This window comes from Chinchilla lanigera, unplaced genomic scaffold, assembly GCF_000276665.1.
Source record: "Chinchilla lanigera isolate Chin_1 unplaced genomic scaffold, ChiLan1.0 scaffold00035, whole genome shotgun sequence".
Lineage (NCBI taxonomy): Eukaryota > Metazoa > Chordata > Mammalia > Rodentia > Chinchillidae > Chinchilla > Chinchilla lanigera.
This window is the reverse complement of record NW_004955436.1, coordinates 160,051-175,874: the sequence shown is the minus strand read 5'-3', so window position 1 is coordinate 175,874 and position 15,824 is coordinate 160,051.

The following is a 15,824-nucleotide window of genomic DNA, read 5'->3' as shown; positions in this document are numbered from 1 at the left end:
GGACAAAGGCCTCTACTAAGGCACCTGAAGGGAGGAATGAGACAGAATAGGTAAGGACATTTAGAATTAGTTAGTTTGCATAAATTTCATGGGCTTTGGAGAGTAGGAATATCTGCAGTTATCTGGTACCTGGCTTGAGACAGTTAGGGCAAATGGCCAAGAGTACGAAAGCCTGAAAAAGCTGTCATCAGGACTGTAAATTCCCAGGACTGATTGGTTTACTTACAGAATTGACTTGTTTGCTCTCTTTAAGAATTAGTTAGGCCAGGCATGGTGGCACACACCTGTAATCCTAGTGCTTAGGAGGCTGAGACAGGAGGATTGGTGTGATTTCAAGGTCAGCCTGTGCTATATAATGAGTTTAAGGCCAGCCTGAACTACAGAGCAAGATCCTGTCTCAAAAACACCCCCCCCCAAAAAAAAAAAGAGTTACCCTGGCAAAGAAGAACCCTTCTAGGGTCAACAATGCCCGAGCATGTCAGAACATCAAGAGTGAGAATAAAAAGATGTGACTAATGCAAGAAGGAAACTTGAAACATCAGGAAAGAAGAAAGAACAATGGAAAGAGTAAAAGTATAGGCAGATAGAACACATGACTCTCTGTCTCTTAAATTCTCTAAATTATGACTGGAAGGTGAAGCAAAAATTATGACACAATCTAGTGTGGTTTTAAATGTATATAACTCCTGTAAATTTTTTGTCAGATTAACACATCAGTAGTTTATTTTTTAAGCATGAAAACAAGAAGCAGGAAATTTTTCAACAGAGATAAAATATAAGAATGCTCAAAACAAAAGGGACAATGTGTCTAAAAGTGCAGAAGTACAAAATGTGTTCAGTCTGGCTCAGAACACAGAAGGAAAGTATCAGAAGAAGAGTTGGTGTTGGGGTTCAGGGTACGGAGAGCTATGACTATGCCACAGAAGAATGGCAAGTTAGGAGGTGCATGACCAGAGATGTCCAGGCAATGTGTAGTTAATCACGCAGAAAGAAGAGGTGCTCAGATTTGTGTTTCAGAAAGTTTGTGTTGCTATGACAATAGCAATAGCTTGATATGAAGTAACAACCAAACATTGTTACTGCATTATGTTATTAGAGTCCATATTTGATAGATGCCATAAATGTTTGCATTCATTGATTCATTTCAGAAACATTTGCTGATAGCCTTACACATGTCAGACTCTGATTTACTTACTCAGGCTAGGGCTTTGTATGGAAGGAGAAAAAATGAAAAAAATCCTGCATTCTTATAATTCAAGTGTTCTATACAGTACATTGTTTTATGAACATTGGAGAAAAGGAAGTTCCAGACCTATAATCTTATATCATTTCATTATCCTTCCTGCCTTCTTTGTAGAATCATAATCTTTCTATTCTAATGCACAGAGAGAGAGAGAGAGAGAGAGAGAGAGAGAGAGAGAGAAGGAGGGAGGGAGAGACAGAGAGAGAGAGAGCTGTCATTAAAATGATGGCTAAAAAGGCCGGGGATATAGCTCAGCAGCACAAGTGCCTGCCTGGCAAGCGCAAGGTCCTGAGTTTAATTCCTGGTACCAAAAAAGAAAATGACAATGGCTAAAACTTCACACTTCCACATACTGTAAAGATCAATATCTCAAAACTATCAGTGATTCTTTCTTAAACTTTAAGAGTATTACAGTCATTAAGTAAAATAAATTGGGCATGGTACCACTTGCCTATAATCCCAGCACTTGAGAGGCTGAGGCAGGAGGATTGCCACAAGTTTGAGGCCAGCCAGGGCTCCATAGTGAGTTCAACACCAGCCTGAACTATCTAGCAAGACCCTATGGCAAAACAAATGAACAAACAAAAAACAAAAAACCCAGAAAGGTATAGTTCTGTGAGCATGGTTTTGTTATACTTTAGGATTGTATATTATTTATGACAAGGTACAGAAATTATAAATTACTCCACTCTTCTGTTTCTGAAACAATAATATATAGTATATAGTGTATATATCCATGACAGTGACATGAATTAAATGAAACAGCTAGGAAGGAACCTCACCACAAGATTGTCTTGTGTTTCAGCTCTCTAGAGGCTGCGGCAAGAAGATTGCTGCAAGTTCAAAAGTCCAGCCTGAATTGCATAGTAAGACTTTGTCTTAAAAAGGAAAAAGAAGAGATTTTGTGTTTCCTTTCTAGATGTGCTTCTAGGGTGCACAACAAATTCACCTATGTTTTTTCCACCCAGCACTATTCTCCAGAAAGCTCATGACTTGAGTGTCTCATGGGCCTTTTGGATTCATAGTAAAAACTGACACTCTGGATCCAGACAGATGCAGATCTGAGTCCCAGCTGCAGCATTTAGGCCACACCACCTGTCCTCAGAAAATTACACATCCCCTTCAGCCTTGAACTCTTATCTGAGACAGAAACGCTAATATTAAAAGGACCTACCTCATGGACTTCTACCAAAGTGGGTGAAATACAATAGGTTCTCAATAAGTATTAGCTAGTATTGATCATACTATATTGAATGTCTGAATAACTTGATTAACAGGATAGATTTTTTAATACCTTAAACATTATTATATTAATAACATTTGAAGTATTAAAAGATCCAGGGGTCAGTCCGGAGGTGATCGTTTACATGATTAACAAGCAGTTCACACCTCGCCCCACCAACACTTCTCTCATCGAGGTCACTGATGTCATAGCATTGCTAAATCCAGTGGTCAACTTGCAGTCCTCTGATTTCACCCAAGTAAGGTTTGACCACATGGATCTATCCTGGAAACACATCTTCCGTTCCCTAAGACCCCTTGCGTTGTACGGGCTGCTTTTTCTCATGCTGTCGGTTTTCCCATATTCCTACGCTGCGTGCCTCAGGTGTCAGCCTTGGAGTCACCTCTTTAACAACGTTATCAGTATTTGATAAAGAGATCTCTCTGGTTGCTGGAGTTAATAGTATCTACATGTTATTTCACGTCTACATTTCTAGCTCAAAAGTCATTTTTGTATTTGGCACTTCTGACATCTTTGCTAAATGTGAAATTGTAGATATTTCAAACTCAAAGATCCACAGCTGAAATTCTGATATTGCCCACTCTAAACTAATACATTTTCATTCTTATTTATTACAAGTATTGATAATTTGATGCTTCCAGTTACTCAGAATAAAAACTTGTGGTTACCTTGACTCCTCTCTCTTTCTTCTATCTCAGATTCAGTTCATTGTAACAGTAGACTGTGTCGATTCCATATTTTAAATATTTTCAGAATTTGTCTACTCTGTCCCCTCCACCACTCCCAGACTCATGAGAGCCAGTGTTATCTCACCTGAATTATTACAAGAGTTACCGAGTTGGCAAGCTCTTCTCAACACAGACAACATGATCCTTTAAAAGCCTAAGTCAGAAAACATCACTCCACTACTCTAAACCTCCCAGTGACTCCCGTCTCAGATACAGACCCGCCGTTAAAGTGAAGAGAAAGGCCTCCAGCAGGGTTCTGTCATTTCTCTGCTTCCTCCCTTCCTGTTCTCCCCTTTCTGCCTTCACTCCAAACGGACTGCCGCCTTGCTGGTCTCCACAGCCCCATCCGCAGGCCTTGATGCGGCTCCACCAGGGTCACTCTTCCCTCCCACATCCTGGGCTCTGCCTGTGCTCCCTTGTAAGTCTGCTCATGTGCCACCCTCCTGACAACACCTTGACTGGCCAACTTGCCTGACCAAAATTTCCACTCCAGCCTGGAATTTTTATGCCCATCACTGCCACATTGTTGTTCATATTCTTAAGTCCTCCTAACATGTTGTAAAGGGTATATACATTTGCCAATTGCCGATTAAAATTTAACCTTGTGGAGGATTTTCCCTTGCTGTGTTCACTCAGTTTCTCTCACTCCTAAAACAATGCCACATACACTATTTGCTGAATAAATATGCTATAGGACTGATGTAATATGTCTCTTCCATATGAAAATAAAGCTTTCAAAATCAGAAGCATTTTGGTCAACTGCTAGGTAATTGTGCAGTGCTAATGTAGACAAAATAAGCAATCTTAGAATAGAATTACCAACAAAACAGACCCATATTCTCACACATAATTTGATAATAGCCCAACATAAGTATATCTGTAATTCAAATTCATTTATTGTTTCTAGCTTGCATTCTCTTCTCTACAGATATAAGGATTATATAAACTTACTTTCATAGCACTTGTGGAAAAATTAATGGACTCAAAGAGTCAAACAAAATTTCTTGTCTACTGAGAATCTAACTTACCAGAACCCCATATAGCAATCATAAGTAAATGCGTTCTTTCTGAATTAGTTATCTGTTACCGTTATGTTTATCATAATCCAGAGGTTTTATATCAGCTTGTTTGAAAGAGCTCTACTATCTCTTTATACAAGGAAGAGTTTGAAGGAAACATTCAGTGATTGCTTGCCAACCCAAACAGCCAGATCTGCAATAATTCACCAACTGGTCTAGCCATTGTTGTCTCTCTTTGTTTAAGGGATTAAGCCTGTTGATTTTCTGAAATCACAAGAAAGAAGCCTGAGTTTGTCTCCTCCGCAATGTCATATTACCCTCTCAAAATTTCCCTAACTTCTGACTTTTGCTTGTATTAACAAGAAACGGATAATGGCAAGTTCTTTTATTTCCGAGCAATCTCCTGCAGACTTTCCACTGATGAGCTACTCCTACATCAGAACTTTTGACCTAACATTTGGCCTCTTTCTTGCTAGTGAACTGAGTTTATGAGCTGCATGGATAGCACATATAAAAGGCTGGTCTGTATATGCCACACTCACAACATGAACTCTGAACCTGCTGGAATATGTGTGTTGAAAACGAATAATAAGTGGGTCTCTTGGGCCTGCCATGAGCCGGGTGCTTACACGTGAGCTCAGGAGGAGAAGAGCACAGGATGAATAAATAGGGATGCAGGTGTTACCCTTCCCCAAACAAACCCTCATTCTGATATTACAAACCAGAGAAAACCAATGTGAACTTAGATTTCTCTGCCACTAGCTTGTGCGTGGTCTTCACCAGTATTCAGCCGTCAGAGTTCTCTGGTGTTGTGGATTTCTTAGATCTACGCTCATACAGCTAAGAAAGACAGTTAAAGCTATAATTTCTGTGTTTATCAATGTACTTATTTATTCAACAATTAATATTTGAGTGTCTACTGTGTGTAAGCTCTGTAAAAGATACTGAGTATATCCCTGTAAAAAATGTGGACATAATACCTATCCTTGTTGAGCTCCCAAATACAATGAAGTAAATGGACAATAACCCATCACTAAGAGTGACAATTTTGATAAATGCTGAGAAGAGAATAAGTTTTGGAGGAAGTATCATTTAAGCCAAAATCAAATACAAAAAGGATGAATATATTATAGTTTTAACATCTGCAAGGTAAAAAGAGCACTTTATGCTCTCTCAATTTTGAGCTCAACGTAGTAGTGTGAGGAGAAGAAGTAGGTTTATCACTAGTGTAAGTATCTATCTGATGTGCAGAATGTTCCATTAGAAAACATGGTGGATCATAGGGAACATAGTGAGCAATCTTCCATTCTTACATCTGGTAATCTGAGCAACATGGTTGAGGATAGCAATATGTAATGTAATAACCACTGTTAATTTGTATTATTTTGTCTTGAAACCCTGTATCACTTTAAATGTTCTTGCTTTGATTTGTTTATGTTCGTGATACTGTTATGCTGCTACTGTTCTATTTTTTGTTTGTTTGTTTCTCCTTTACTACTCTCTTTAAAATAAAAAAAAGAAAATTTATTTTATAAACTTTAGCTTATTTCTTTACTGTGTTGAAAGAGAGCTAAGTGGTTTATTTGGGCTATGTCTATCTACATAAAAAAAAACTTTTGGATTGAAAAGTGAGACAGACATTCACTCAAGTAATTAATTTCAGTATCAAAACACTAAACTAGTAACTTGTTTTGCCTGGAATTTATAATTTAGTATAACACAAAAATGGCTTTTAAGCTTATCCAACCTGTTAACACTAAGATTAAAGCCTTTCAGTTTTTTAATAACTTCACTGAAAATAGAATTTGCAATAGGAAAGATTCAGTTACTACATGAGAAGGAGAAACAATGATTGGGTCCTGAGAGAGATGACTGGCAGACCATTCAGGACTTTGATTATCTTGCCTGTTTTATTACTAGTGCTGAGTTAATATAATTAAATTAAAATAATTAATTTTGTGACTGTAACTATAATATCATGTGTAAGGGAGAAGATGAAATACTACATAGTACAATAAAAGGTAGAAGTAAATGATAACGTAAAATATAGAAATTCTCTTCTTAAGGAGAGTATACATATGTGTGTGTGTGTGTGTGTATCACAACATACAACATTACAACAAAATAATTAATGACAGTCAATGTTTTGTTAAATTGGTAGAAAAGAATAAAAATAGCTTTAAAAATTATTGCTTTACTTATTGTGAACCAATAAAACATTACAGACTATTACTGCTGCCTAATTTTCCCAAGAAAATTACCATTCTTCACATTCATTCATTTTGTGGTAAATAAAGCTATAAGTAGATCTGGTCTTCTTAGGGTAGTGACCTAACTGTGCTCTACCCTTGGGTGGATAAGTGGTTTATGGGCAGTTATACTTTGGTACATAATTTTTGACTGATGATGTCACACTGTGATATGTCTATCAAGCATACGATGAAATCGATGGAAGATTAGTGAGGATGATTCAAATGGCAAATGAGTAACAACAAAGGAGGATGTTATCTCAAGAGACATTCCTGTGCTTCCTGGGAAGCAGCCCTCAATCTGTTCAGATAGACAATGGTTCTTCCCTTTTGTGAAGTTAGCAGAATCCCTGATAATCTGTTAAAAGCACTGAATGCTCTTCCCCAGAAAAATCTACATATGTATGTTTGCTCAAAATACTTGTGCAATTTCAAGGTATACACAGACTTCTTGAATTCTACCCATAGGTTTCCTGTGATGTTCTGATGTAGGGTACTCACCTATGGTGCACACTAAAAATATTAATTACCTAATGTTAAAACTGTACCCTGAGGGAGACTCTGATTACAAACAGTGGCGCTTCAAGAAAGGAAGATGGTGGCCTGGAGCACAGGGCTGCAACAACAGCCAGTCTGCTTTCTGGGACAGGCACCCAGCTGGGCAAGAAGGCAGGGGGAGCAAAATCTGACTCAAGTATTTCAAGAACCCGAGAAAGGTCAGTCCTTCTCTTTGTGAAATATTTGAAATCCAACTAAATGGAATTAATTTCTTAGCTATTCACACAAGTAAGTGGGTCCATTAAGGAAATCCTTTGCCTTGTAATTTTCCTGCAAGCAAAGCTATACTGAACTGAAAAGTACAGTGATATAAATATAAACTGATAGCTTTATTTCTATGGCTGAATGACAATAGCAATAGACTGTAAAAGCTGCTGATTATGTCTAGTGAGAGAGTAGCTTGGATTGTTTTCCTGGTGCTCATCTATCTACTATGAGCTTATTGATGGCTTATTAACATGATCACACTAAGTCAGTTCCTTGTGATGTAGTTAAATATGTAACAAAACTGCTGCTATATGTTTACTTTTTTATTTTAAAGAAAATAGTAAAAAAGAAAAATAGCTAAATACAAACAAAACAAAGCAAGGACATTAAAATTAACACCAGGTTTCAAACCAAATGATAGGGATTAACAATTGTTATATTACATATTGTTATCTTCAGCAAAGTTGCTCAGATCACCAGATGTAAGAATAGAAGATTGACCAAACCATTAAAGGAAATAAGAAAATAACAATTTAGGAGAACATTAGAGACAATACATAGTTTCACTAGACAGGACTGTAGGAATTCACCAATGGTTGTTATACTGCAAATTCTTGTCTTCAGATAAGTTGCTCAGATTACCAGATATAAGCATGCAAAATTGGTCAAAATATTTTTAAAAATTTTAATCATTAACTGTTCCCCTCAATAAACCACCAGACATCAGCAGTACCATTATGCCAGCTAGCGATCTATCTATATAAAATGCCTTAGTACTTTCTTTTTCTTCCTTCCCTCATCCCAGTTGTTTCTTCCTTTGAGCAATTTCTTTCCTTTTCATATTATCTATTGTACATTTGGGTTTTATTTATTCTTTCATGTTCTTACACTAGGGACACAATATGATGTTTACTCATGTGGGTTCAATTTATTTCACTTATGAGTATGGTCTCTAGTTGCATCCATTTACCTATAAAAGCCTTATGTTTATCTTTTTCAATAGCTGAGTAATACTCCATTGTATAAAAATACCATATCTTTTTATCCATTCCTCAGCTGATGGGCATCTGGGTTGTTTCCAAGATTTAGTTATGACAAATTGTGCTGCGATAAACATGGGTGCACATATTTCGCTGTGGTATGGTGCTTTAAATTCTTCTGGAAAAATATCAAGGAGAATAGCTGGGTTAAGTGGGACTTTCCATCCTAGTTTTGTGGGGAATCTCCAAATTGATTTCCAGGGTGGTTTCACCAATCTGCACTCCCACCAGCAGTGGAGAAGAGTTCCTTTTTCTCCACAGCCTCTCCAGCATTTGTCATTGGTTGCTTTCTTAATGATAGCCATTCTTTGTGGGGTTAGATGATATCTCGGTGTTGTTTTAATTTTCATTTCTCAAATGACTAATGATGTTAAACATTTTTTCATATATTTATTTGCCATTAGCATTTCTTCATCTGAGAAGTGTATATTCATCTTAGATGCCTATTTTTGGATTGGGTCTTTGAATTTTGGGAGTCTGAATTTTTTAATTCTTTATATGTTCTAGATAGAAGTCTTTTGTCTGAGGGGCAGTTGGATAAACTTTTTTTGCAATTTGTGGGTTTTCTTTTTACTCTGTCGCTGATTTCTTTTGATGTGCAGAAACTTTTCAGTAAGGTGAGATCCCAGTTGTGAATTCTTTGAAGTATTTGCCATGCAGTTTGGTTGTTGTTCATGACCTGTCTACCCCTATGTCTTTGAGATTTTACCTACTTTCTCTTCCTATAAATTTAGTGTTTCTGTTTTGATATTTAGATCTTTGATCCATTTTGAATTTAGTTTAGTTCATGGTGATAGACATGGGTCTAGATTTAATCTTTAGCATGTGGAAAACCAATTTTTCCAGCACCATTTGTTAAAGAGGCTATCTTTCTTCCAGTGAACATGTTTGGCCCCTTTCTCAAAAATAAACTGGCTGAGTGTGTTTGTAGCTATGTCTGTATCTTCTAATCTGTTCCATTGATCTTCAGGTCTGTTTTTGTGCCAATATCATGCTGACTTTATCACAGTAGCTTTGTAGGATAATTTCAAGTCAGAGATTGTGATGCCTCCGGCCTTGCCTTTGTTGTCCAGGATTGCTTTTGCTATTCTAGGCCTCTTCTGGTTCCAGATGAATTTCAGGAATGTTTTCTCTGGATCTGTGAGGTATACTAGTGGTATTTTAATTGGGATTGCATTGAATCTGTACAACAATTCTGGGAGTATGCCCATTTTCACAACGTTGGTTCTTCCTATTCATGAGCAAGGAATATCTTTCCATTTTCTGAAATCCTCTTAGATCTTTTTTTTCAGAGTACTGTAGTTTTCACTGTATAAATCTTTTACTTCTTTTGTTAGATTAATTCCTAACTATTTCATTTTTTTAGATGCTATTATGAAAGGTGTAGTTTCACTAATTTCTTTCTCAGTCTGCTTATTGTTTGTGTACATGAATGATATTTATTTCTGAGTGTTGACTTTGTATCCCGCTACACTACTGAATTTGATTATTAAATCTATAAGCCTGTTGGTAGAGTTTTGGGGGTCTTCTATGTAGAGTATTGTGTCATCTGTGAATAATGATAATTTCACTTCTTCTTCTCCTATCCTTGTTCCTCTTATTTCTCTCTCTTGTCTAATTGCTCTGGCTAATATTTCCAGAACTATGTTTAATAGGAGTGGTGACAGTGGACATCCTTGTCTTGTTCCTGATTTTAAAGTGAAAGCTTTCAGTTTTTGACCATTTAGAATGATGTTAGCTGTTGGTTTGTCATAGATGGCTTTTATCAGATTGAGGTAAAGTCTGTCTATGCCAATTTTCTGTAGGATTTTTATCATGAATGAGTGTTGGACTTTATCAAAAGATTTTTCTGCATCGATTGACATGATCATGTGATTTTTGTCTTTGGCTGTATTGATATGGTATATTACATTAATTGATTTGCATATATTGAACCATTCCTGCATTCCTGGTATGAATCCCACTTGGTCATGGTGTATAATCTTCTTGATGATGTGTTGCATTCTGTTTGCTAATATTTTATTGAGCATTTTTGCATCTAAATTCATTAGGGAAATTGGCCTGTAGTTCTCTTTTTTGGTTAGGTCTTTCTCTGCTTTTGGTATCAGGATAATACTTGCCTCCAAGAATGAATTGGAGAGAATTCCTTCCTTTTCAATTTCCTTAAAGAGTTTGAGAAGAACTGGTGTTTAATCTTCCCTAAATTGCTTGTAAAATTCAGCTGTGAATCCATCAGGACCTGAGCTTTTCTTCATTGGCAAGTTTTTAATTACACTTTCACTTTCACTTGCTGATATAGAGTTATTCAGCATTTTCATATCTTCTTTATTCAGCTTTGGTGGTTCATATGTATCTAGAAATCTGTCCATTTTCTCTGTTTTCAATCCTGTGAGAGTAAAGATTTTCAAAGTAGGTATTGATGATCTTCTAAATTTCCATCTGATCTGTAGTTATTTCATCTCTTTCATTCTTATTGCATGTATTTCAGTTTTTTCTTTCCTTTTTTTAATAAGTTTTGCTAGGGATTTATCAATCTTATTTATTTTTTTAAAGATCCAACCCTTTATTCATTAATTCTTTGTACTGTTTTTTTAGTCTTCATTGCATTAATTTCTGCCCTGAGCTTTATAATTTCCTGCCTTCTCTGGGCTTTGGGTTTGATTTATTCTTCTTTTTCTAGAAGCTTGAGGTGCAGCATAAGATTGTCTATTTGTGCTCATTCTGTTTTTCTGAGGTGGGAATTCACTGCTATAAATTTCCCTCTGAGGACTGCTTTCACTGAATCCCACAGGTTCCTGTCAGTTGATTGCACATAGTGTTTAATTTCTTCTTTGATTTCATCTGTAACTCATTGATTGCTCAGGAAGTTGCTGTTTAATTTCCGTGTGTTTCTGGAGTTTTTGTGGTTTGCTTTGTCATTAATTTCCAATTTCATTGCACTGTGGTCTGATAGTATGCATGAGATAATTTCAACTCCTTTCATTTACTTAAGCATGTTTTATGTGCTAGTGTATGGTCTCTTTTAGAGAATGTTCCATGTGCAGCTGAGAAGAATGTGTATTCTGATGCTGTTGGGTGGAACACTCTGTAAAGATCTACTAAGTCCATTTGTTCACATGTTTGGTTTAGTTCTGTAATTTCTATGCTAATTTTTTGTCTAGTTGATCTATCTCATTCCAGCAATGAGGTATTAAAGTCCTCTGTTATGACTGTGTTGCTGCTTATTTCATTTGTCATGTTTGTTAAAATTTGTTTTACATACTTCGGTGTTCCTGTGTTTGATGCATGGATGTTTATGATTGTCACCTCTTCCTCTTGGAGTCTTCCCCCTCACAAGTATGTAGTGACCTTCTTTATCTCTTTTAATTGTTCTTGGATTGAAGTTCACATTGTCTGCAAACAGAATAGCTACACCTCCTTTTTTCTGGGTACCTGTCACATGGAGTATTGTTTTCCATCCTTTGATTTTTAGATATGAATTTCCTTTTCAGTTGAATGTGTTTCTTGTACACAGCATATTGTTGGATTTTGTTTCTTCATCCAATCTGCCAGTGTACTTCTTTTGTTTGGTGAATTGAGACTGTTTACACTGATGGTTATAACTGATATGCATTGGCTTATCTTTGTCCTGTTGTTTTCTTGCTGTTCCTTCCTCTTGTTTCCCTCTGTTTAACTGCTTGCTCTGCTTGGTGGTTCCTTTCTGTTGTTGTTCTTAAAATTGTGGTCTTTTTCATCTCTTTCTAGAATATTTTTTAGTACTCTTTATAGGGTTGGTTTGATGCTCATGAAGTTTTTTAGTTGATCTTTACCATGGAAATATCTTATTTCTCCATTAATTTTGAAGGATAGTTTTGCAGGGTACATCAATCTGGGTTTGAAGTTGTTTTCTTTCAGGACCTGAAATAGTTCACTCCAAGCTCTTCTTGACTTGATGGTTTGTGATGAGAAATCTGTCATGATTCTGATAGGCTTTCCTTTATAGGTGATGTGTTTCTTTTCTCTAACAGCTTTTAATAATCTGTTCTTATGTTGAATTTTTGGGATCTTGATCAGTATATGTCTGGGTGCAGATTTATTTTGGTTATGGCTAGTTGGAGTTCTATATGCCTCACTTACTTGGATGTCCAATTGTTTTTCCATACTTGGGAAATTTTCTGCTATCACTTACACAAATAGTCTTTTTCTATCATTTGTGCTGCCACCTGCTGTTTCATTGGTACCTATTAATCTTACATTGTTTTTCTTTGCTTCATCTTGCAGCTGTTGAATTGTTATTTCTTGGGTTCTTGTTTTTTTAAGAGATCCTTTCGCAGTCATTCATAATAATGCTGTCTTCAAGGTCTGAAAGTCTATCTTCAGCTTTGTTCAAGGGTTTTGCCAGCTTTCAATGGAAGTTTTAATTTCCTGGTTATCTGTTTGAATCTGTTTTATGCATTCCAGTTCTTTTTTATATTGTTCATTCAACATTTCCATTAATTTACTATGCTCCTCTATTATTTTTCTATTTCTTCTTTAGATATGCTAAGGAATTCTTTCATTATTGTTGTCATTTCTTTTTTTACCACAGATATTATTTCTGATCTGATGTCTTCTATGGCCTGATGGAGTTATTTCTTTACTTCAGCTGCTATCATTTCAGAAATTTCAGGTGTATTACTAAGAAGCTCTTCTATGTTGATACCTCCTTTACTTGTTCTGGGTGGGGTAAAGTTCTGCAATTGCATTTTTGCTCCTTTGTTTTGTCATTTTCAGAGATGCAGAGGTTCCCTGGAGCTCAGACTCACTCCCAGGATGATGTCATAGTAGTGGGGCAAGGACCCAAAGGTCCTCAGTGCTCAGTGTGACTCCCTCGATGGTGTGTGTGTGCAGGTGGGGTGCTATCCCCAATGCTGCCACAGCTGTCTGGGGCTCAGCTTGGCTCCCACTCAGGTGTTCCCAAAGTTGTCCAGGTCCAGCCCTGTTTCCACTGGTGTGTACTAGTGGGCAGGCCATGGTCACTACTCCTCCATACACTTCCCCTACCCAGCCTGGTTCCCACACCAGTTGGGGGGGTAAGTATGCAGTCACTGGGGCCCCTGAAGCTGTCTGAGTTTCAGCTTAGCTCCCTTGAGGTGTGGGGTAGAAGCAGGGAGGGGCACCCAAGGCCCTTGGTTTTGCCTGGGCTTCCCTTGGTTCCCAAGATGGTGGGGCCAGCTCATCAACATTTCCAAAGCTGTCCAAGATTGAGCTTAGCTCATGGAGTGGGGATAAGTGGCCCCCAGGCCCCTAAAGCTGCCCAGGGTTTCTGCCTGGCTCCCAAGCTCATGGGGGAGGGGCTGCAGCAGCTCACCAGAGTTTCTGGAGCTGTCCAAGGTTCCCTGTTTAATGTTTAAAGCAATAAGCTTTGAGATGTACAGAGTATAAAACTCTGTCTGAGCTTTCAAAAAGCTTCAATCTAGCTGAAGAGGAAATAGCAAATGAATAGTTAGGAAGGGAGGATTGAATAAATGTGTAAGACAGTAACTCAGGAGATGATTCTGATTTAAAATTGTATTGCTAACACAGCTAGCACAGAAAACAATCCTAAGAGGAAAACACAGAAAACAATCCTAAGAGGAAACAGATGCTAACTTCACTTGCCTGGAAGTCCAGAGTTGAGGTGATAGTACCTCAGCTCTATTTTGGACCCGGCTGGGTTGAGTCACCACAGCTGTCATCTGTCATCGAGAATGAAAGCATCCTGCCCTCACTGTCACCAGGTGCCCAGTGCCAGTCACAGCCTCTCTGGCCTGGCCACCTCCTCCCATGCTGTCAGCAAGCACCGTGGCATCATATGGGCCCAACTCAGGGCATAACATCAGTTCTACACGATTTCCTTTAAGTGATATCAACCAGGTATCTCTTTGCATAAAGATCATTCAGAGAAATAAAGTACCTTAATATCAAGCTAACCTCATCAATAACTTATATCTCAAAATTTACTCAAGTGATTTTACTTTCTGAAAGTAACCTAGCTACTGTGAATTGGGCTACTATAATCACATTAAGTTTAAATCCATCGTGGATTTTTATTCTAGGAAAACAATAACAAAGGTAGCAAGTACTGTTATGAAAATCAGCATTTCTGCCAAATGTCCATGTAAGATGGTTGAGGAAAATCTCTGAACAAAGATTTAGCCAACTGTTGAAAGCACTTCAAACTTAGGAATCAGAAACCTCAGCTTTGGTTTTGGGAGGAGAAAGTAAGAAGGCAATTACTGAGAACCTGCTAAAAGTACAGTAGCTTTACAAGTGGATTAGCTCAGTCCTCACACATACCCATCGGACAGAACATCTGAGTTATTATGGATGAGAAGATTGTTGTGCAGAAAGGTTGCATAACTCATTCTCTGTCACACAGCCAGTGGTGGGCAGGGAGGCTCAGATGTACCAGCTTCCAAAGTTTGAGCCTTTCTGCTACGAAGCACTGCAGTTTACAGGCAAAGGGCTTCCCACAGCTTTTGTTTCCCTGCCTGCAGAAGTTCCTGTATAAAAACAAATCCTCAAATTTAGATTATGTTCATTAAAATGAGAAATTTTGCTTTATCTTTATGTTTTTACCAATTACAAAAATGCTGAATATTGTTTAAATTGCAAACTAAGAGAAATCATTGGTATAACATTTGCCACTGGCTTTTCAAATAAATGTCCAACCTACAAGCTCTGAGTTGTTTAATACCTATTATATACTCTTGCTAGAAGACTATCTGATTTTTTGTTTTTAGTATAGTTTTACTAAATTCATCTTTGAAGTACAATTTTGAGACCTTTGAGGTTATGTGAGTAGAATAACTAAATTCATAGAAATATAAATCAATTGATCCAGATCTGCACACATGCAAACACAAGCACACAGAACAATCAGACTAAGATTAGTAAAATGAAATAAGCATTTTAAAATACTTCAAACTCATATGTGTTTCTTAAACTTTCTGGACAACTGAAAGTACTGGTTTTACCCTATTAGAAAATCTACCATTGGAAAAATGATAAGATTTAAGAAAACGTTTGATGCTAGGAGATGCTATGACTTCTCTGTTCCTCAATTGGTGTGGTTTACAGTCTGTGGAATCTAAAGCTAGTGTGGATAATAAAAAATGCTGCAGTGGTCACTGTACATTTTTTGAAATTATTTTAAGTGTATCTGCTGCTCATGAAACAAACTATGTATGTAAATAGGATTTGGTATTGTTTCCCATGGGCTATTCTTTTTATATCAAATGTTTTTTAAAGATTGAATTTGAAAAACATTTTAAAACTTAAAACTTTTTCTTAATGATGCCTAAGTCACTGGGGGTTGTCTGTCCTCTGACAAAGTCCAAAAGATGCCCATCAAATCTTGTCAGTTCAGATTACTTAGAATTTAAGAACTTGTATTCTGAAATCAGTCCCAAATTTAAAACAAAAGTAAAATAACACAAGTAATGGCAAAAATCATGATTTTTCTTGCTCAATGCATAAGACTGTATCAGCCAAGTTTCATCTTGTTTTTAGTTTTGCCATCACCACAAATGCTATT